This window comes from Lissotriton vulgaris, chromosome 3_2, assembly GCF_964263255.1.
Source record: "Lissotriton vulgaris chromosome 3_2, aLisVul1.2, whole genome shotgun sequence".
NCBI classification, from domain to species: domain Eukaryota; kingdom Metazoa; phylum Chordata; class Amphibia; order Caudata; family Salamandridae; genus Lissotriton; species Lissotriton vulgaris.
In genome coordinates this window covers 248062867-248084884 of record NC_141690.1, presented here as the reverse complement: position 1 = coordinate 248084884, position 22018 = coordinate 248062867, and the positions used below count along the sequence as shown (strand labels likewise).

The 22018-nt window shown below is 44.2% G+C and overlaps 1 protein-coding gene across 1 annotated transcript in view; it reads right to left on the bottom strand.

The window, feature by feature from the left end:
* ATRN (attractin) overlaps window positions 1-22018 on the bottom strand; it is a 960574-nt gene that overhangs the window by 304245 nt on the left and 634311 nt on the right. The gene's annotated exons all lie outside the window — the stretch shown is intronic.

Genomic DNA, 22018 nt, shown 5'->3' with positions numbered 1-22018 from the left:
CATGCAAATAGTAGGGTATTATAACTTGTGAAAAGTCAAAAGGACTTTAGGGAGAGGACATACAAGTCAATTACAGGTTTCTGCTTTGAACATTTTGTCACCTAGAAAGTGGTTTCTCCGAACCAAGTTAATATACATATATTCCATTAGTCACACGCATACAGCCACCAATTTCCCCAGGTGGCGAACACCCATTATCTTCAGTTCTGTCCACCAAGGACGTAATGCAGTAGACACCATGAGACAAACCATAGCACAAGAGGGCAGTGTTCAACTGAAAGAACTAAAATGCTTGAAGATCTTTAGTTGCTAGAGAACAATCTATTAGTTCCCTTTATAATATGTGACACTTGCCACGCAACTCTTTGGACTTACTCCAAAACTATCATGCTGTACTTCAATGCAATTTAAACTATATTCTCTGATCTTTAGAATGCACCTGATAGGTTGCCGCAGCTATAGAAGTGTGATAAGGATTTGCTAAACAGGTACATCACTTTATCCACATTTCCACCACGCGTTTACTTGTTTACTATAATACACATTTGTATTTCTTATGGAGATTCCCCTCAAATAAATTTTCAATCCAGCTACCTGAGCTCGCCTTGCTAATAAGTACCACTCAAACAAACTTCCTATACTGGGAGAAATAGGGCACCATTACGGAGGCAGATCCTGCAAGTCTTTTCGGGCAAGCTTTAGCCTTGCTGCCAATCTAGGCAATATGGGTTTCTAAGTGTATGCTCAGAAGATGTGGTAGCAGAAAATGTCCAGGACTGGAACATTTCATGTAGGCAGAGGAAGCAACTTTAATCTAAAAAAAACAGATACCAATGCATTTAGAGGCAGGCAACACAGATGCACCAGACATTTTCTCAATGGCAGCTTTGCTTAGTGTCTGCACAATTGGCCGAATTTATGAAAGCCAAGCACTTACAAAGGAGGCATGGACTCTACGTACTAGCACGGTATGAGAACGATCCAGAAGGTAGGTAAAGAAACTAGTTTGATTCATTCATAAAGCCACCAACGTCCTGATGAAAATCAGGAAACAGAGCACACGAATACTTGTGTGTGCATGCTTTGCAACTTAATGCACCAGAGTCAATTTTGGCTTTTGTGAGACACTCAGACTGTGTCTAGTTCACTCTTTCCACTCCCTACTCTGAGTAGAGAGGATAAGCAGGAAAAGGCTTCTGAGGGAGATGGTGCAAGTGTACTGTCCAGACCAGTGCTTATCTTAGTAAAAATATAGCATTTTAATCTCACAGCATAACACAATAGTACACAGTTTAACTGGATATAGTTACAGGGATGCAAATCTCTTTTACAATTTTCAGTGAATTGATACATCCCACACCAGTGCTTTCTCCCCATTCTAGGAATTTTCCTTAAGTCTGCAGTGACTTGTGTGAAGTACTGGCACAGGCTCATGTGCAGTTCTCTCTGGATTACACCACTGGCTTACACTTACTTCTATTAAACCATTCCTGCCACAAAAAAAAAACCTAAGCAAAAGCTTCTTGTGACAGATGTACTTCTGCGCATTCAGTCTTTCAGCCTTCTCACGGCTAAGCCCTGCTTTATCTGTTTGATGGAGCTACAGCTCTTGTGTGTGACGTTGGGAATTATTAGAGAAACCCTTACTGTTAGCCTTAGGCACCCCCACAAAAAGCAGATTTTTTTTTGTAGAATCTATGTAAAAGCTCAAGGCTTTCCTGGAAAACATGCCATTGGAGTCTATCCTCCTCTTTAGATAGGTGAGGTGGAGCAAAGAAATGTTTACCCAATGTGAAAAGGAGTTGTGACCTTTGGCAAAAACACCATTCTGATCCTCAACAACACTATCTGGGAAATAGGTGGTGTAAGGCAGCTGCACCGAGAGAGCTAGGATTTCCCTCACTCGACAAGCAGAAGTTACAGCGACCATGAATGGTCTTAAATGTCAGGAGTAGTAGAGGGGAACTGTGCACCCTTTTGAAAGGAATGAGTATGTTGAGACCAAAATGAGGAAACAAGTGTGTCAAACTGTTGGAAAGTGGGTTATTGGTAGGGGCAAATGTAGGTCTGCCATTGGCAATAAGGTCACTAACACATGATAGGACGCAGCATAGGTCTTAGAAAATTATTCCTTTGCTCAACCCTTCGTAACGTGGCTGCAAGCAGACAGGCTTAACTTCAAAGACAGGTATGTAAAGCATTTAAAAACACCTTTTCAGTAAATAATTAAGACACAACACAAAATAAAAATCCAACACCAATTTTTAAAAATAGGTAATATTTGTATCTTTTAAATGACACCAGAACGAAAATAATCCACTTTAGGGAACCAGAGATATGAATTTGTAAAGATTAGTCACTTTCTAGTTCTTAGAAACCAACAGCGCCCCTTTAAGTCATTTCGTTTTCTCTGTCAGGGACACACCTTAATAAATTGTTCTGAAGAATTCTCACCACTGTAGTGGGCCGCCTTCTTCAGCAAGCGGGGTCCAGTTAGAACACCTTCCTGGCGTTCTGCTTGCGGGTCCCAAAGTATCCAACACACAATCCAAGGTTCTGGAATCTCAAAGAGAGTCCTTGAAAGTGTGAAACTTCAATTCTGCAATCCACTTGAACAAAATCCTTACAAATCCACTGGTACTCCAGGCTTTGAATTCTTTGTGGGGCTGTCCAGGTGAGTTCTGTTAACCTGTAGCTTGCAGGGAGTCCACTCTTAGTGATTTGGCAGCAAGGTAATCCACAGGGCTGTAGTTTCAGATGGTGCAGTCTTCATAGGTCAGGCCTTAGAGTTCCTTGCACAGCAAAACTTTCCAGCATCGCACTTCTTGCTTCATTCAGTTTCAAGCAGCAGATCTGGAGGGCTTTGCTCCTCTCAGATACTGATTTAAAATTCTCTAGGTCAAGCACCAGGTCACTGCTGACCAATGAGAGCAGGGCAACTCCTCGTAGTTATGACCACATCCTGTAGAGTGTGGCATTAGTTTGTCATAATTTGCATCATTCTTCCAAATCCACAATGGCTGATTTTCCAGCAAGGAGGTAAGAGCTGTCTAAACACACTCCCTGGGATTGCTTATTTCAATGGACTTTCCCACTACCATCTGCACATACCTTCCTTAAGCCTAGCCCTGACTCTAGATCAAGACTGTCCGAGTGGACTGAAACCCAGACCTGTGAAGCGGATGGTTCGCGACTCCACCCCCTGCCCTCCGAGCAAAGTGATTAACTGGAGGGGTTCCTTATCAACTCTTCAAAGCAGCCTGGCTAATCCACTTAACTCTGACCAATCAGGGCAGACCACTGGAAGGCTAAATTTGGACTTACAAACAAGAAAGTCTTATAACTTCTTGTATGTACACTTTAGGAGAAATTCAACAATATAATATTGTTGGATTTACTACTACCATTCTGGGAAGTCTTAGAATGATCCAGCTAGTCCTCTCCAATCAATATTTATTAATCAATAACTTCCTACCATGTTAACCTATGGGCCATGGAGTTTGCAATGGGAAAAATGACTGGGGCCACTTTTGTAGCACCAGGGCTTATAAAACCATATTTTATAAGTATTTCCCTAATTTCTACAGGACCCCCACCCCTGTGCACCTAGGGGAGACTTCAGGGGTCTGAATCCACAGAAATCATGCAGATTATCCTGATCCAATTATTTTAGCATCAAAGTCGACTTTGAGCAGCTCTTTAACACAATATGGGGAGTGAAATGTAAAATTTCACTTTACCCAGGCATATAAAAACTCATTTTATTAAGGCGCTCTGTATAGATAACTGACCCCCCTTCCCCCCCCCGCCCCCACCCCACCCCTGGGATACCTAGGGGTGACCCTGGGGATCCCTAATATGCAAAAACATGGTAGGTGTTTCGTTTGTAAGGGCCCCTAGACCCAAAGTCGAGTTTGGGCACAATTTAAGGTTTAAAATCTGTCCTGGCCACCAGGGATGCTTTTAAACAGACCTCAGGCTTCAGCACTACACACATGCTTCTGCAGAAAATCTGCTGGCCTCTAAACTGCCCTGCCCCAGGATACTGGAGACTTCTAGGTAGTTTCAATCCCCTGCACTATTACATACTAGGGGCTTACGGGGTAGGTCATGCCAATTACAGGGGGTACCCCACCATACTATAGTGTACCCTAGTGTATGTTGGATGTCTTAACAGTATTCTAATGTGTTCCTTTTAGCTTGGCACTGGCACTGGCACTGGGCCTGGTAAAACAGAGCCCAGGGTCAGTCAGAGTCAGCTACCACCAGTTTCAGTCAGCAAAAAGTTGAGAGGTGCCCAGGGCAATGGATGACTTTGCAACACACACCTTTTATCAACCTTATCACCAAAGATGATTTGAACAAGGATAGTTGGACCGGCAAACACAAAAAGGCTGAACAGGTCAACAAAACCCTTTATGGTGCCCAGTCCAAGTCCTTTCAGGGCTGGGGATAAAAACAACAACAAAACACCCAACAGTTTGGCCTACAATGGGTCGCATTGCATGTTGCACAGCAGGTAGGTCTATCCTGGTCCTCCATGGCCCAGGCAGCAAGCAAGGCAGTCAACAGCAGCTTCTTTCCTTTCTTTAATCCCTCTGTGACCTTGAGAAAAGTGGACAAGCAAGAAACGCTGAATGATCCAAGATCTATGGCCAGAAGTAATTATATGAAGAAGAGAAAACACTCTATGCAGGGATGGAGCAAGTGATAACTATTGCTGGCCAAGGAGAAGTGGAATAAGTACACCCCTCTGTCCTTGGGCAGGAAGGGGGTATGGCACTACAAGCGGATTACACTATCCCCTCTGCATGCTTTTTAATTGTCCTCTCTTCATGCATGTCCATAACAGAGTTTTAATTACAAATGCAAATAAAATGTTAAATGAACTTTAAACATCAACTGGATTTTTATTGGTTTACATTTCATGACAACATTAGAAGAGATGAAACAAACAAATCCATTCACAGCAACCCTGAGCAAGGTGGTCCCCTCCCCATGGTCCCTGCAGGGGGATGAATTGACAAACATACCAAATTTCTTGCTCTTCAGCAAAGTAGGGAAGGAATGAACAACACTCCAGCCATTGGCAAGACAACAAGCACAAAGATGTCATACCCTGTCCCGTTTCTTCCTAACACACATGCACACCCCTGATACCTCTGTATATAATTAAAAAGAATACATGGCCCACCTGTCAACAGGCACCCACACATGTCATCAAAGACCCACACGTTAGCTGAGCACATGCACTGTTAGCTGGACAGACACAATGAGCTCCCCCACACACATAAAAGACGTCAACAAACAAGAATTCAGATGTTCATGAATGATGCAGAGGTTCACTAACTAATTAGTACAACCATGTCGCCGAACTCACCAGGACGTACTTCGAAAGCCAATTGACTGAGGCCCTTAACAACCTCCTCCCCAAACATCACAACAAACCTTGAACAGGCTGTCAAGAATGTCACTGCCTGGGTCACTGACCGCGCTGACAGTCGACCCCATCAAACTCTCCGAACTCAAGAGAACCACCAAACACGCCAGTTGGTAAAACTCAGACCTGAGAACTACAAACCGCAAATGCAAGCAACTAGAAAGGAAATGGTGCACCAGCAAGGAACCCACAGACGGCACCACCTTCAAGACAAAGCTCAACCACTACCACCAACTCCTGAAACAAAGAACGTCATAGCCGACCGCATCAAAGCCAGATCCCCCACAGTAAAGAACTCTTCAGCATCATCAGGTTGTTCTCCAAACGCTCAGCAACAAAAAGCATCATCACCCCTCCCAAGAACTATGCAGCACCCTGCCAGACTCCTTCCATGATAAGATCCAGGATCTACAAACTCTTCGAACCTCAACCTGCCTCCTCATACATCGTCAGCCTCCTCGTCCATCTCGCTGCTCTGCTTTACTGCCAAAATCTTTGAAAAGGCCTTCAACCACCAATTCATGAAATACCGAGAGAGCAACAATCTGCCTGACTTGGGAAAAATTACAATTTCTGAGTAATGGTAATATGAATCTCTTACATAAAGAAACATCATAAAAACAAAATAAAATAAAATGAAGAGTATCCTGCTCAGAGAAATTGTCACAAGGACAAGGTTTTAAAGTGCCAACTTTTGAAAAACCTTGGGGGACAGTCAAGAGCCAGGGAACCATTTGCAGACGAAATCTGGTCAATAGAAAACGATGGGAGGAGTTGCCAACGATGAGTAGATATGGTTGAACTTGCTCATACAAAGATAATGTAACATATCACCTCATCGTTTATTTTACCAACTCCTTTTCTTCCCTGAGTCCCTGGCGCTTAACCATAAACTGCTGTTTGATATTTCTGATTTTAGGTTTATTAAAGTGTTTAGGGCTAAGAAATAAGTCAGGACAACCTAACCATTTTGTCGAGTCCATTATGTACTTTACCCCTGGGATATGTACAGCTCTGTCTAACGCTAGGCAGTCAGTAATTATTACTTGATTTAGATTTTTAATAGGATTCGCCCAAACTCTCAACCAGCGCAATAGGGGGGCTACGCGCTATCTGATCAGATATATATCCCACCCCTATTTCTTCATGTAGTATGTATGCAGGAGTGGAGGGCGGGACTGCCAAGAGCTTACGTAAAAACGTATCTTCAGCATTCTGAACGTGAAACAAGTTACTTACCTGTAACTTTAGTTCTCCAGTATTGGTAACTTTCATAGATTCCCACAGCTTGTATTATTCCCCGTCGTCGGAATGGGCGCCTCGGTAATAAAATATATTATATATATATATATACACATATATATATATATATATATATACACACACACACAGGTAGATAAACCAAAAAGAGGTACAAAAGAGGAAAAATTAGACCTAGGCCTTATACTATTTTGTAGCCTAAAGGTGTCCTTTTGAAAAAAGACCCAAATGTAGAGCACCAACCAATCAGATCAGCCTCACCCTGTAGAACCTTCCTGGGAAAGCTCAGAGCCGCATGTTGGTGATAGGGAGTCTCCATAGAGCTCTGCTCTAGTTTTCTTTTGAGGTACTGTTTTCTTCAAAATCTTTACAGGGTTTCTTTACATTTTGAGGTAATGGCTGACAAGGAGAAGAAAAGCCTGTTCAGGCCTTGTGCCACATGTTCTAAAAAACGACTTTTTGCTGAGGATAAGCACAAGGATTGTATATATTGCTTATACCCAGATCATAAGGTGGGAGACTAAGATCTGCTGAACCTTTTCTACTAAGACCTTACGTGACCGTGAGGGGCGTCTGCTGACTTGGTTACAGAAGATGAAGACGAGAGATAGGATTATTTCCAGTGATGAAGAGGATGCTTCATCTACTTCTTCTAAAAGGTCACAGAAGAGGGGGTAGGTTATCTGCTTCAGTTTCTTCGGAACCCCCCTCGAAGGCTGTGCTTGGGACCTCTGACAGGTCTGGCAAGCCTGGGCCTGGCGAATCTCCTCTCGGAAGTGAAACGGAGAAGGAGAGGCCGGTACCTCAGATACCAAAGTCAAAGAAAGATGATGGCTCGGCTGAGCCATCCCATCAGGCTGATGGTTCGAAATCTTTCAAGAAGCCAGTTGTGGAGGTTCCTTCAGCTGCCAAGAGTAAGGATTCAAAGACCTCGACGACGACATCTCCTTTACCATCGACGAAGAAGAAGCTTCCGTTGACGAAGGTAACATAGTCTGTGCTCTGAAGGATGCCCCCTGCCAACTAGATTATCCTTGAAACCAACAATATTATCAACAAATGATACTGTTGAGCCCCCGCTATTAATAGAGGATTCCCTAGGACAGGTGGTGTGTGACCTCTCCTCTAGCCCTATCTCTGTATCGTTATCAAGGTCGAATAACACCAGCCCACAGGTAACTACGAGAGGGCAAAAGGCGAGGCGCAAATTAAAGCATATTAACAAGGAAGAATTACCGGTAAAAAATGATAAAGGGAAGGGTAGTTCTAAACAACGTAAAGTCAATGCAAACTCAGTCGGTGTGGAAATGGTTTGACAGATAATATGCCTGCTTTAAACATCACAGGCAGGCTAGAAGCTGACGAGAATTTTTGAGGTAGAATGGAGACTTTGCTCACAACTCTCCTTGAGCCTATCCATGTAAAAGTTACTACTATTGAAGCCCAGGAAACTAGCATGGAGGAAAACATGGCTAACAATCTACACCGCTCACAGCTAGAACCTCCCAAGATTATATCAAAACCAAAGGTAGTTAATGTAGGTGAGAATTTGCAAACCATATCCTCGAAGCCGGTCACGCAAGTCCAGCATAAAAATGGGGAGCCTAGCAGAAGAATGGACTCTAAAAGCATTGGGGGTAATAACACTAAGGGAGTAGCAGTCAACACTGAGGAATAAATCCCTTCATTTTCTATCCACGAGTTATGGTTTTGATAACCCATCCCTGTTCTCTGAATTTAAGATGGTTAGAAGGGTTAGATGGATAGGCTCATCTGGTAAATTTCTGAGCGGCGATGGTGTAATTTTAATATTTCGGTCACCGCTATTGGTGCGTAACGTAATTGAGAGAGGATCTACCGGGGCTCTTAATACTTGGGGTATTAACATTCTTCCCCTCTGTTTCTTTTATTTACCCATGCAGCCTGGTAGGTTTCCAGGTTCCCACTGTCAGACAATGAATAAATTGGGTATTAACCAAGGAAGATACTATATTCCGACTTCAAACCCCTTTGAGATTCTGAGTGGCTTGGAGAACAATGATTGACTGCAATTAGACAGCCTAGCAAACACTTCTAGCAGAGTAGCGTACTTAATGCCTGTCCTGAATCAAGACCATATAGGGAATGAGCGGTCAGAAAATGTTAGCAGTTTGGGGTACAAGGATTATAATGTGGGATGGGAGGTTTTGGAATCTGGTAGTGAGTTAGCACTCGCAAAAGGGACAAGACCATTAATAAAATGTGCATCCTCCCATCGTACCCTCTTTATGCAACATTACTTCTTGGAATGTTGCTAGAATTAAGTCTAAAATTGACAACCCAGTTTGGCAGGACTTCATTTATTCACAAGATTTGATCTGCCTCCAGGAAACCTGGAGCACGGATCCGTTCCACCTTAATGGGTACAAGACGTTCCATTTTCCATTTCCATTTTATATCACTTGTATATCGCGTAAATCACCCGAAGGTCTCAGAGCGCTGGGAGCAGACAAGGATGCTTAAAATTCAGAAGATTCAGGGGGTCGAGGGCTCAGTTAGCTAGGGATCAAAAAGGCAGGTTTTTAGTAGTTTTCGAAATTTGGCATGATCTGGCTCTTCTCTCAGTGGGATGGGGAATTAATTCCATGCTTCTGGGGCGGTTTTGCTGAAAGCTCTGTCCCCGTTTCTGACAGTTCGAACTCTGGGAACGGAGAGAAGGGCTTTACTGGAGGAGCGTAGGGTCCTGTTAGGGATATGAGCCTTGAGTTTTCGTTCCAGATAAGCAGGTCCATGTCCATTTACTGCCTTATGGACTAAGCAGCAAAGTTTGAACTTTATGCGTTTTTTTTACAGGGAGCCAGTGCAGTGATCTGAGACATGCTGCTGAGGGGGTGCGGGGAGGTAGATCTAATACCAGCCTCGCAGCTGTATTTTGAAGGACCTGTAATCGGTTAAGTAGCGTTTGGTTGATGGCCGAGAACAGGGCGTTCCCATAGTCCATCCTGTTTACAACCAGTCCCTGGACTAGGGGCATGCGTGCTGTGAGTGGGATCCATTTAAAGATCTTCCTCAGGCTACGTATCTGGCCATAGCTACTTCCCACTGTTTTTTTTTATATGTTCAGACATGGTAAGCTTGTTGTCTAGGATTACTCCCAGGTTCCTGACGTATGGTTTAGGGGCTGGGCAGGCACCAAGGGAGTCAGGCCACCAGTCCGATGACCAGCTCTGGTCAGCTTTGCCAAAGAGCATAACTTCGGTCTTCCCTGCGTTCATCATCAAGTAATTTCTGGTCATCCACTCTTGTATATTGGTCATACAGTTTTTGAACCTATTTTTAACGTCATCATGGTTTTGGCTGATGGTGACGAGGATTTGAGTGTCGTCAGCATAGGATATTGTCCCAAAACCGCTTTCTCTGATGATCTTGGCCAAGGGGGAAACATAAATGTTAAAAAGGGTCGGGCTTAGAATAGATCCCTGTGGGACACCTTTATCATTATTATAGGAGATAGAGGTGTGGTGGCCTAGTTGGACCCATGATCGTCTGTTTCCAAGGTAGCTTGATATCCATTTTAGAGCGTTTCCTTCAACACCAATCTCAGCAAGACGCTCTAGCAGAATGCGATGCGAGATGGTGTCGAAGGCCGCAGATAGGTCCAGTAGTATCAGAATGGCTGATTTTTTTGAGTCCAGGGATAACCTTATGTTGTCCACAATCTCCAACAGGGCAGTTTCAGTGCTATGGAACGCCCTGAAGCCGGATTGGGATGGGTCGAGGAGTTTATTTGACTCCAGGTGGGCAACAAGCTGTTTGCATACCTCAGCTGTTCAAGTTATGCATGGTAGAGCCAAGGGAGCGTTGAGTGTTTACTTGTCAAATAAACTTAACGTAACAAGGGTCACCGAGCCCATTAAAAATACCCATTTCCAGCTTTTGAAATTGGAATTAGAACTTGATATCCCATTGTTCTTGTCAACTTATATAATAACATTTCTTCGGCTGAAGTGTCAAATATCCTTAATAAATTGTCCAAAGCACTATCTTTACAGGCTAAAGGTGCTAGGCACGAAATGATGAAACTTTTGGTTGGAGAATTTAATTGTATCTTATGCAGTGTATCAGATGATAACAGATGTGGAATAGTATGGGAGGAGGGATAGCCTCAATCTCATTTTACCCACACCCTTCTGGGTGAACAGCTAAACAAACTAATTAGCAAGTTTGACTTGGGTTTCATGTATTAAGTTTGTGTTTTACCCTCCCTTTTATGCCCAACATTTAGTGGGCGGGGCTGTTCCTCTACTATTGATTATGCTTTCGTAACAAATAATCATGCTGACAAAATGTATTCTTTCAAGGTTTAAGATGTAGCATTAAGCGATCATTTTCCGCTTTGTACTACCCTATTGATGTCTAAGGCGTCCCTTCCATGGAGTAACCATGAAAAAGCAGAAGGATGTGAAAATTTGTTTATGGGTAGTTTGAATGGCTACTCGTTAAGATGGGCTATGGTCGACCAAACAAAAACACTTCATGCAGTAATTAGTAAATGCACGTCTGACCTAGCGATAAGTTGGGGGGAAGATTCTACCCCTGAAATTCTCCTTGCCTCCTTCTTGACCATCTCTAATGAAAGTAGGAATTCTCTTACGCGACAGTGCAAAAATAACAAAGAATGGAGGTTGGTTTAACTCCAACTGCACTCGAGCTTATGCACTCCTAAAGAAAGAACTGCATAATAAACCTAGATGTGTCTCGGAGGTTAGGAGACTTAGGAAAGAATACAAACTCGCTGTCAAGGACAGGAAGAATACATTAAAAGCCAAAGCATAGGAAGCTTTGCACTTGGCGTCTGTAAACAATGATAGTGCTGGCTTCTGGAAGATTATTAGAACCCCTTTTTTAATAGAAGAGTCCGGCCCTAAAATAGAAATCGTAATTGCAGAGGCGGATTGGATTGAGCATTTTCCTAAGGAATACGAGGGAGAGGCATCCATAACTTCTACTTGCTCTCCTATCTTTTATCCTGCATCAAGGAATTTGATGTTTACTTTGGAGGAGGTGGAAAAAGCACTTCATGCTAGCCAGGGAGGTAAGGCGCCTGGCCCGGATGGCGTTCCCATAGAGATTTTTAAAGCTATTATTCCACTGTGGGGTCCCCTTCTGGTCCAAGTGCTTAATGCTAGTTGCTGCGCAGATTTTTTTGCCCAGACACGACCCGGGCTGCTATAGACCCATCTCCTTGTTGGACTCATTTACCAAAATAGCTGGGCGGCTAATTCTTGACCGTCTTTTAGATTTGGCTAATGATAATTCCATCCTATCGGACCTACAATACGGTTTTCGTGCCCGCTTAGGTACAGTGAGGCAAGGTTTAAACCTTTCATTGCTGGTCGGGAAATATACAAGGGCCAAAAAGGGGAGTTTGTTCCTGGCCTTCGTTGACCTCTCAGCCGCTTTTGACTGTGTGGTACATTCCAAATTGTGGGCTTCGCTAGGACGACTAGGGGTTGACGAAAATATTATTTATTTTCTTTAAATGTTTTTATTGTAATGCGCCAGCCCGTGTTTAATACGGTTTGAATGGGGAACGCACAGACAAAATCCAAATTAGGAGCGGAGTCAGGCAGGGTTATGTCCTGGGTCTGTTACTTTTTACCCTGTATATAAACGGTCTGGAGGCAGCCCTGTGCAGTGACGTCTTAGATTCCCCATATGTAGCTGGTCGCACTATCCCGGCACTTTTGTACGTGGACGATGCAGTTCTAATGTCTCGTACTCAAGTGGGACTTCAACGCGTGGTGAACAGGTTTGCCCTATTTATGGAAGATCTACGGTTAAGGGTAAACACCTCAAAAACATTCATCATGCGATGTGGGAAAGTCTGTCAATCCAAAAGGACGATCTTCATTTCAGGACAGAAGCTTGAGGCAACTAAACATTCTCTTACTTAGGTATTTTGTTCACTCAGAATTAGTCTTGGGCTCAGGCAATAACAGTTAAAAAACTTGCCATGCTTCGTTCCACTGCTGCCCTGAATACTTTTCCTAATAAACTAGGTAGGAGACCGCCTGTTGAATTAATTAAAATATATGAAGCAAAATGTGTATCTGGTGCTACCTATGGGAGTGGGATATGGGGTTTTGCTGACCCTAACCCTATCCAGGTAGCTGAAAATTATTTCCTGAAACACATGCTTGCAGTTTCTAAGAGTACTCCTAATTATAACTGCCATGCAGAATTAGGACTCCCATTTGTATCGGACTTGATTAAGCTTGAGACTAAGGACCAAAGAAGAAAAAAAGCTAAACAGGGATATTGTGTCAGATATTCTAAAATTGAATGGAGCAATGAGGATACCAGGGCTGAGTTACGTGTTCAAGTTTTTCACTGATATTGGAAAGCCAGAATACTTTTTATATCCTTCTACTATCTCACCCATCTCAAGAAAGATTTGAGGAAGGATGGTTTGTCTTTTCTGGATACATTAAGGATAACAACTGAGGTTTTAAAACCAACTGTCCTACAGCACCAACTAATTTTAACAACTTTTAAAATTCAACCCTATTTGATATATGTTCATGGCAATTATGATACATTTTTATTGACACGATTTAGAATTTTCCATAGACTGGTTAGTGTTCCAAACATAAATGACTGGTCGCATGACTTATTGCCCTGTCCTTGTGACAATGTGTCACCCCAAAGTACTATTCATGTCCTTTTGTTTTGTAAATTTTATGACTCTCCAAGGCGTAGGATTTTATTGCGCCTACTGAGACTGATGGGCCTGCGCCAATGTCGCCTGGCAATGTTAAGTACACAATATCTGGACAATGTGCTATGTGTAGCAACAATTACAGCGTTTTTAAAACAAGTGATATATTTTAGGAAAACTCCGATTACGTAATGTATTCTTGAATTTAGGAAGAATGCTATTATTGGAATTTTGTCACCAATGAAATGTTTTGTACAATATGTAAATGTATTATATTGTCAACTTTCTTAATATATGTTCTGCTTTTATGATTGCTGTTGGCAATTGAATAAAGCTATATTTTGATTTGATTTAGTATTAACAAACTTGCAATCATACGTTGATGCTTACAGAAAGCATAGGTTGGTCAGCATGCATAATAATAATGTAGTATACAGAAAAGCTAAAAGTTCTTCTGGGCTTTTCCATATAGTTTTGCTGCGGATGGTCATGTCCTCTGATGCAAGTAGAATGGACCAAATCTTCTGTGGGATAGGAACAGTCGAGCCCCAACTGCCAAGCCAGGCTCTCTCTGAACCGGAATACAAGGAACCCAAGATCATTTCAGTCTCATTGGGTCCAACTAGGCCGAAACCAGTCTTGGGTTGCTCTTGTTCCTTTCTGGAGGGGACCATGTGTGGCAGTTTGGCATGGACTGTTCCCATGAGGAGCAGGGTCAGTACGGATTTGCATAAGGCATGCCTTTGTCGAGAGTGGCACAGTGGGTGAACAAAGATGATCAGAAATGTTACCAGAGCTACTGGCAGTGGTTAGACTTTTTAAAAGCATTCCTCCCATCGCCTCTTGTGTGATTCTTGCTAGGACTCAAACTGGTGGATGACAGATGACATTAGGTATAAGCAGTACGCTATTTAATCAGTGACCTGTAATCCATTGAAGTTGCTGCAATGGACAATAATGCCCAACCTACTGTTCACGGGTCAATGGGAAATCTGCTATACTTCGTTGCCAATCTGGGAGGGTGGCGAGGAAGCACTTATTTCCCTTGCAAGATCCAATGGTTCCTATTACTTTAACCTGCTTACTTGTAGGGGCATCTGAGCATCTCTAAGATGAGGTTGTGCACACAAAGCAGTATTTTGTCTAGGGGTAAAGTGCAGGAGAACAGAACAGACTTTTAGGACCCCTTCCCCCATCCACCCACCACCCCGCCGACCCCAATGCTCGGCATTTGCTTGGGCCAATCTGCAATAGCCGACATTTATTTTCATTATTGTTAAACAATGTGCATTAAATGAAATACAGTTATCAAGTGTTTTAATACTATGCTTCAGGGTCATATATTCATGCAGTGTTCAGAATATATGATACAAAAAAAAAAACAAGCTGAAAGGTTAAGTTTTCACACGAGTGATCGCAGAAGGGGGCGTGTGCCTGACGCTAATGAAGTGAACAGTACGGTCCGCAGACTCCGGGGACCCGCACTTATCCGACAGCATCCTGTCGCAGATTTGTCCTCCATGGCACCTAAACTGACGGAGCAATCTCCCCTTTTACCTGCCTTACTGCTTTGGCCCCGCTCCTGCCCTTTTGTATGATCCAGAAAAAGCCGAAGTCACCAATACGACTGGGCCCAAGCTGAAAGATTTTTAGGTGGCAGCCCGTGAGGCCACAACTGTGGAGAAGTTGCATGGAAGAGATAAGGGCACCACTGGGCTCGTGCTGAATGGCCAGAGATGAAGCAGCCCGCCAGAGGCCCATCCCTGCGGCCCGCCCCTGCTGCAGGAGGCTGTTGGAGAACCCGGCCACGCCACCCGAGTGCGGCTGATCAGCTGGCTGGTAACATTCTCGCCGCTGTGTGGGTGTCTTACCGGCCTGATTGTTGTGTCGGTTGTCTGCGGAGGGGCTCGATCCTGCCGACATCAGAATTTGCAGCTGTTGAAATTACCTCTGGAGCCGCAGAGATTCCTTCCCTAAAACACTGGCCACGGCTGCGACTTGGGCTTTACCCCTGCCTGCAATAAAGGAAAGACCCTTTGGATCTGGTGGTGATGGTAGTAGGGAGGGGGCAGTTAGGGAGGGGGAGGTGGAGGGTCGCACATACTCCATTAGGGCACTACCAAGGGGAGAGGATATCAGTAGCTGGGTGGAGCGCCAGTGTTTGAAATGAAAAAATAGAAGTGCAGGTACTCTCTGACAGAGTACCTGCCGGTTTCTGAGAAGTGCTGGTACTCTCCAATAAGGAATATGCTACTTACCAGTATGCATCTGTTCTTGGCATAGAGGGCTGCAGAGTGGTACATTATGAATAGATCGCCATATGGTGTTGGGCTCGGATGATTGCACTTTGTTTCTCTCTTGGAGAGTCTTTTGTATCTTGGTGACTCCTCCCTTGGTTGGTAGTGCGCATGGGCATCGGCTCCATCCTTAGATTGTTTTGCCATAGTAGGGTTAGATGGAGTAGTATAGTAGAATACAGATAAGAGTGCCCATGTAAGTGTATCTAAATAAGATAATGTTGGAACAGACACAGGTTTCCGGGGAGGCTGGGAAGACATGTACCACTCTGCAGCCCTCTATGCCAAGAACAGATGCATACTGGTAAGTAGCATATTCCGTTCGAGGCATATGGGCTGCAGATGGTACATTATGAATAGACTATACAGCAGTTCTCTCCCTAGCGGTGGTCGCCCGTGTCTGTTGCAACTGTCTGAAACAATGTTTTTAATACTGCTTGTCCCACTCTAGCTTGTTGTGTTGTGTGCACATCTACACAATAGTGTTTTGTGAAGGTGTGCGGTGTAACCCAGGTAGCCGCTTTGCATATGTCATCTAGTGGAATGTTTCCCAGAAATGCCATAGATGCTCCTAGTTTAGGTGTAGAGTGAGCTCTAGGAGGAACAGTTAATGTTCTCTTTGCCTTTAAATAGCATATTTGAATGCATTTTACAATCCATCTGGCAATGCCCGCTTTGGAGATGGGATTGCCTTTATGTGTGGGAGAAAACGCAACAAATAGCTGTTTTGTCTTTCTGAAAGTTTGTGTTCTTTCTATATAGTACAATATGGCCCTTCTAACATCCAGTGTATGTAGGGCTCTTTCAGCTACTGTTTGTGGTTTTGGAAAGAAAACCGGTAATTCCACTGACTGATTGATGTGGAATGCTGAAATAACCTTCTGTAAGAATTTTGGGTTTGTTCTAAGAACCACTTTATTTTGGTGTAGCTGCATAAATGGTTCTTGAATCGTAAAAGCCTGCAGTTCACTTACTCTTCTAAGTGACGTGATAGCTATGAGGAAGGCCACCTTCCATGTGAGGAATTGTATTTCACACCTATGCATAGGTTCAAAGGGTGGCCCCATTAGTCTGGTAAGCACTATGTTGAGATTCCAGACTGGGGAAGGTGGTCTTCTTGGTGGAATGACTCTTTTGAGTCCTTCCATGAAAGCTTTAATTGCTGGTACTTTAAACAGTAACAGATGTTGCCTGTTTTGTAGGTACGCCGCTATGGCTGCGAGATGAACTCTGATAGAGGTATATGCTAGGTTACATTGCTGTAAGTGTAATAAATAGCAAATGATTTGTTTAGTGGATGCGTCCAGAGGGTTGATGTGCTTACTGTTACAGTGTATAGCAAACCTCTTCCATTTTGCTGCATAGCACGCTCTGGTGGTAGGACGTCTTGCTTGTTTAATGATTTCCATGCATTCTGGTGGTAAATCTAAATACCCAAACTCTATGACCTCAGGAGCCAGATCGCTAGGTTCAGTTGTTTGGGATCTGGGTGCATTATTTCTCCATGGTTCTGTGTAAGATGCATGGGTAATAACCTTAGCTTTTGATGTGGTACTTGTGAGAGTTGTAGCAGCGTGGTGAACCACGGCTGTCTTGCCCACGTGGGTGCCACTAGTATCATTGTCATTGAGTGTTGCTGCAGTTTCCGAACCAGTAATGGAATTAGTGGTAGAGGAGGGAACGCGTAAGCAAATTTGTTGGACCAATTTATCCACAGTGCGTTGCCCTGGGACCTTTGGTGTGGGTACCTGGATGCGAATTCTTTGCATTTTGCGTTCTCATGATTGGCAAACAGATCTATCTCTGGTTGCCCCCATTTTTGGAAGAATGGCTGTAGTATTTGGTCGTGCAGCTCCCATTCGTGTATTTGTTCTGACTGTCTGCTTAGGATGTCTGCTATTTGATTTTGAACTCCTGGTAGGTGTTCCGCTAACAGGTAGATCTTTTGAGGAATGGCCCATCTCCATATGTCCTGTGCTAGTCTGGACAGTTGGAGAGAGTGTGTCCCCCCCTGTTTTTGAATATAATACATTGCAGTCATGTTGTCTGTTCTGATCAGGACTGCTTTGCCTGTTATTTGCATTTGGAAAGCTTTTAGTGCTAGAAATATAGCCAATAGTTCTAGGTAGTTGATGTGCAGTTTCTTTTGCTGCACACTCCACTTCCCCTGTACTGTGTATCTGTCCATATGCGCTCCCCATCCGGAGAGCGATGCGTCCGCTGTTATTATCACTTGTGGAATTGGCTCTAGGAACGACCGTCCCTTGGAAATGTTTTCTGTGTTCCACCACTTCAGAGACCGATATGTCTGGTCGTTTACCAACACCAGATCTGTAATCTGACCTTGAGCCTGATTCCACTGTGTCACTAGACACTCTTGTAGTGGGCGCATTTGTAGTCTGGCATGTGGTATTAGCAGTATGCAGGAGGACATCATGCCTAATAGTTGCATAAATACTCGTGCTGGTAGTGAGTGTTGTGGTTGAAATCTTTGTATTAACCCGATCATTGTCTGTACTCTGATTGGGTTGGGGTATGCTATTGCCTTTTCTGTGTCTACTGTAGCCCCCAGGTATTGCTGAATCTGGTTTGGTTGCAGGTGTGATTTTTTGTAGTTCACCGTGAACCCTAGGTGGTGCAGCAATTGAATTGTCTTCTGTGTGTTGTGAAGACATTCTTCGTTTGACTTGGCCTTTATTAGCCAATCGTCCAAGTATGGGAAGACATGTATTTGTTGTCTTCTTAGGTGTGCTGCCACCACAGCTAGGCATTTTGTGAAAACTCTCGGTGCTGTTGTGACACCAAACGGAAGGACTTTGAACTGATAGTGTTGTCCTTCTAACACAAACCTTAGGTATTTTCTGTGGGCTTTGTGAATTGGGATATGAAAGTAAGCGTCTTTTAGATCCAGTGTAGAAAGAAAGTCCCCTTTCTTCAGTAAAGGGAGTACTTGTTGGAGCGTGACCATGTGGAAGTGCTCCGAATTTATGTAAGCATTGAGAGGTCTGAGGTCTAATATTGGTCTTAGGGACCCGTCCTTTTTGGGGATCAGGAAGTATAGAGAGTATACTCCTGTTCCTTGTTGATCTTTTGGGACCTTCTCTATTGCATGCTTTTGTAGAAGTGCTAGAACTTCTTCTCTTAACAATGTCAGATGATCTTGACTCATTGGACGCTGTTTGGGGGGGATGTTTGGTGGGGTAGCTGTGAGTTCTAGGCAATAACCATGTTGGATAATTTGTCTCACCCACTTGTCTGACGTGATGTTTTCCCAGACAGGTAGGAACTGTGATAGACGTCCCCCGACCGGTGTTATGTGGTCTGGGGGGAGTTCTATGAAGTCACTGTTTTGGTGTTGAGGCGTTGCGGTTGTTATTATTTCCGCGGCCTCTACCCTTATTGTTGTTACCTCTGTAACTGCCTCTTGAATTACCTCTGGGTGATGTTGGTGTGAAAGATGTGGATTGCTGATTCGTTCCTGTGTTCTTTGAGCCCCCTCTATAGGTGGATCTACGAAAGGAACCTCTGTGTGTTGGCTGTTGCAATGCTCCCATTGACTTAGCCGTTTCCGTATCTTTCTTCATTTTTTCTAATGTCTCGTCTGTGCTTGAACCAAACAATGTCTTCTGATCAAATGGTTTGTTCAGTAGGGCTGTTTGTACTTCTTGTTTGAATCCTGAGATTCTAAGCCATGCATGCCTTCTTAGCATGACACTAGTGTTAATAGACCTTGCTGCAGTGTCTGCTGCGTCTAGGGCGCACTTAATGGAAGTATTGGTTATTATTTTACCTTCCTGTATTAATTGATCTGCCTTCTTCTGATGTTCTTTTGGGAGATGTGTGAGAAGTTTTTCTAACTCATCGTAATGTGCCCTGTCGTAACGTGCGAGTAGTGCTTGTGTATTGGCTATACGCCAGCTATTCGCTGCCTGTGATGCTACTCTTTTGCCTGATGCATCTATTAACTTCGAATCTTTATCTGGTGGAGGAGCCTCTCCTGTAGATAATGAGTTTGCTCTTTTACGAGCGTTTGAGACCACCAGCGAGTCTAGAGGTACATGGCCTCTAATAAATATTGGGTCCTTTGGAGCCGCTTTGTATTTTTTATCGATTCTTGGGTTTAACACCCTGGCTCTCACTGGGTTTTCGAATATTTCCTCTGTGTGAGTAAGAAGACCCTTCAACATAGGAAGAGTACCTGATGTTCTCTGTGCATTAGGTAGAGTCTCTAACAGGAAATCCTCTATTTGAGGTTCTGTATGTATATCTACTTTATGATATTTTGCTGCCCTATTAATGAGCTGCACAAAACCTGTGTTATCATCAGGTGGTGAAGGCTTTGAGGGATATAGCTCTGGGTCGTTGTCCTCATCTGACCCTACATCATATTTTTCCCATGGGTCCTCCTCATCTGGGATAGTCTCGTCATCCCCTTGAGGTTCTCCCTCCCTTAGATCACTGTCTACATCTGACTGAGGTGTAGCTGGTCTTGGTGTGGAAGGTGTAGGAATATTTGGCCTATTGTGAGGAATAGGAGAAGAGGGTGTGACTCTAGGACGACGAGAAGCAGAAGGAGTTATATTCGTCCCCATTGTTCTCTTTTTTGAAGGAAGAGGTTTATCTTCTGATTGTTCACTCTTTCTCTTCTTCGTGACCACTTTCCCAGTTTGTGGATCAATAAACAAGATCTTTTGTTTGGGATCTGTCTGTTGCTCCTGAATCGGTACCGAGGGTCCTGGTTCCGAGAAGTGCTTTTGTTTTCGATCGTCAGATCTTGTTGTTTTCGACACCGAATGTCTGCTCGATTCCGACTTTCTTGGTATCGAGTGTATCTTGGGCGATAAGTCATATTTATGTTTCGACATGGAATGTTTCGATACCGAGCTCTCCTTTGTATGTAGCCTCGGTGCCGAAGTCGATGTCGCCCTTTTCTGAGATCCGACATGGTGGGAGTCCGAGTGTTTCGGTTTCAGTTTCGGTTTCGTTGCCGGGCCCGAGGGCGGGGCGTCGGAAACTTTTTTCAGCGGTTTGACCGGGCCCGAGGGCGGGGTCGTTACCACACGGGGTCGGTTTTTCGGTAAGGGGACGTCGTCACTCACGGTTTGTTGCTCGATGAGTTCTTCAACCTCCGACTGGTCCCCTTCCGACCCCGACTGGTCCTCTTCTTCCTCGATTTGTTCGTCTCCGAACAGCTCCGGGATCGCTTCCGCCTGCATTCTGGAAACCTCGTGTCTTCGAGCTCGACGATTTCTAATCGTTAGCTTGGAGGAGAATGCTGCACAGGCTTCGCAGTCCCTGGATTCGTGTTCAGGCGATAGACAGAGGTTGCACACCTCGTGTAGGTCCTTGTGTGGGAACTTAGCACCACACGTTGGACATTTTTTGAATGGAGTCCTTTCCATGGACTCCGGGCTTGACTGCGTCGAGAAAGGCCTCCTGTTCTTCGACGTAGATCCAAGTTTTTCTCTTCTATTTTGAATTTGTAACGCGTCGGAATGGAATTGAACACGTTCGATAACAATACCGTCGAATTGGAAAGGGAATACGCGCCGAAAAATCACTTTCTTCTGAAGTTGATCTGGAGCGTCTCGATCTTCATCCGAACCCGATGGCGGAAAAAAACAATCTAAGGAGGGAGCCGATGCCCATGCGCACTACCAACCAAGGGAGGAGTCACCAAGATACAAAAGACTCTCCAAGAGAGAAACAAAGTGCAATCATCCGAGCCCAACACCAGATGGCGATCTATTCATAATGTACCATCTGCAGCCCATATGCCTCGAACAAAGTATTACGTTTTTCTTGAAAAGTGCAGGTACTCTCCCGCGTAATACAAACAAGTGCCGGTAATCAGTACCGGACCATTTAAAGAACTGTAGAGCGTTATATCCCAGAGGGTCCGCATTGCCTCGCACCAGAAACTCTGTTGGACCTACTGAGGGGCACGACCATATTGACTAGAGACTTTGTTTCACCCTGCCGTAGATTGACCGGTGACCACAGTGGGGTGGTGCTCTCCCTTACATCCTTGTCAACACAGGGGGGCTGGGTGGTCCCTTGCTGCCCTGCCTGCCACAGAGATCTGACCAGGGATGCCATGCGGTCCGCTTGAACCCCTCTGCCCCAGCCTGCCTAGTTTGACCCATTCTTTGGTGGTCATGGGACACCACACAATGTTACAAGTTGAGGACGGGGAACCAACACAACTGATCTAAGTGACCTGGAGGACGAGTCCACCAATGCTCCAACTGCTCCCTCTGGAGTCTCTCTGGACTCTATTCTCCCCACAAACACCAAAACTAAGAAGATATTAGAAGACAA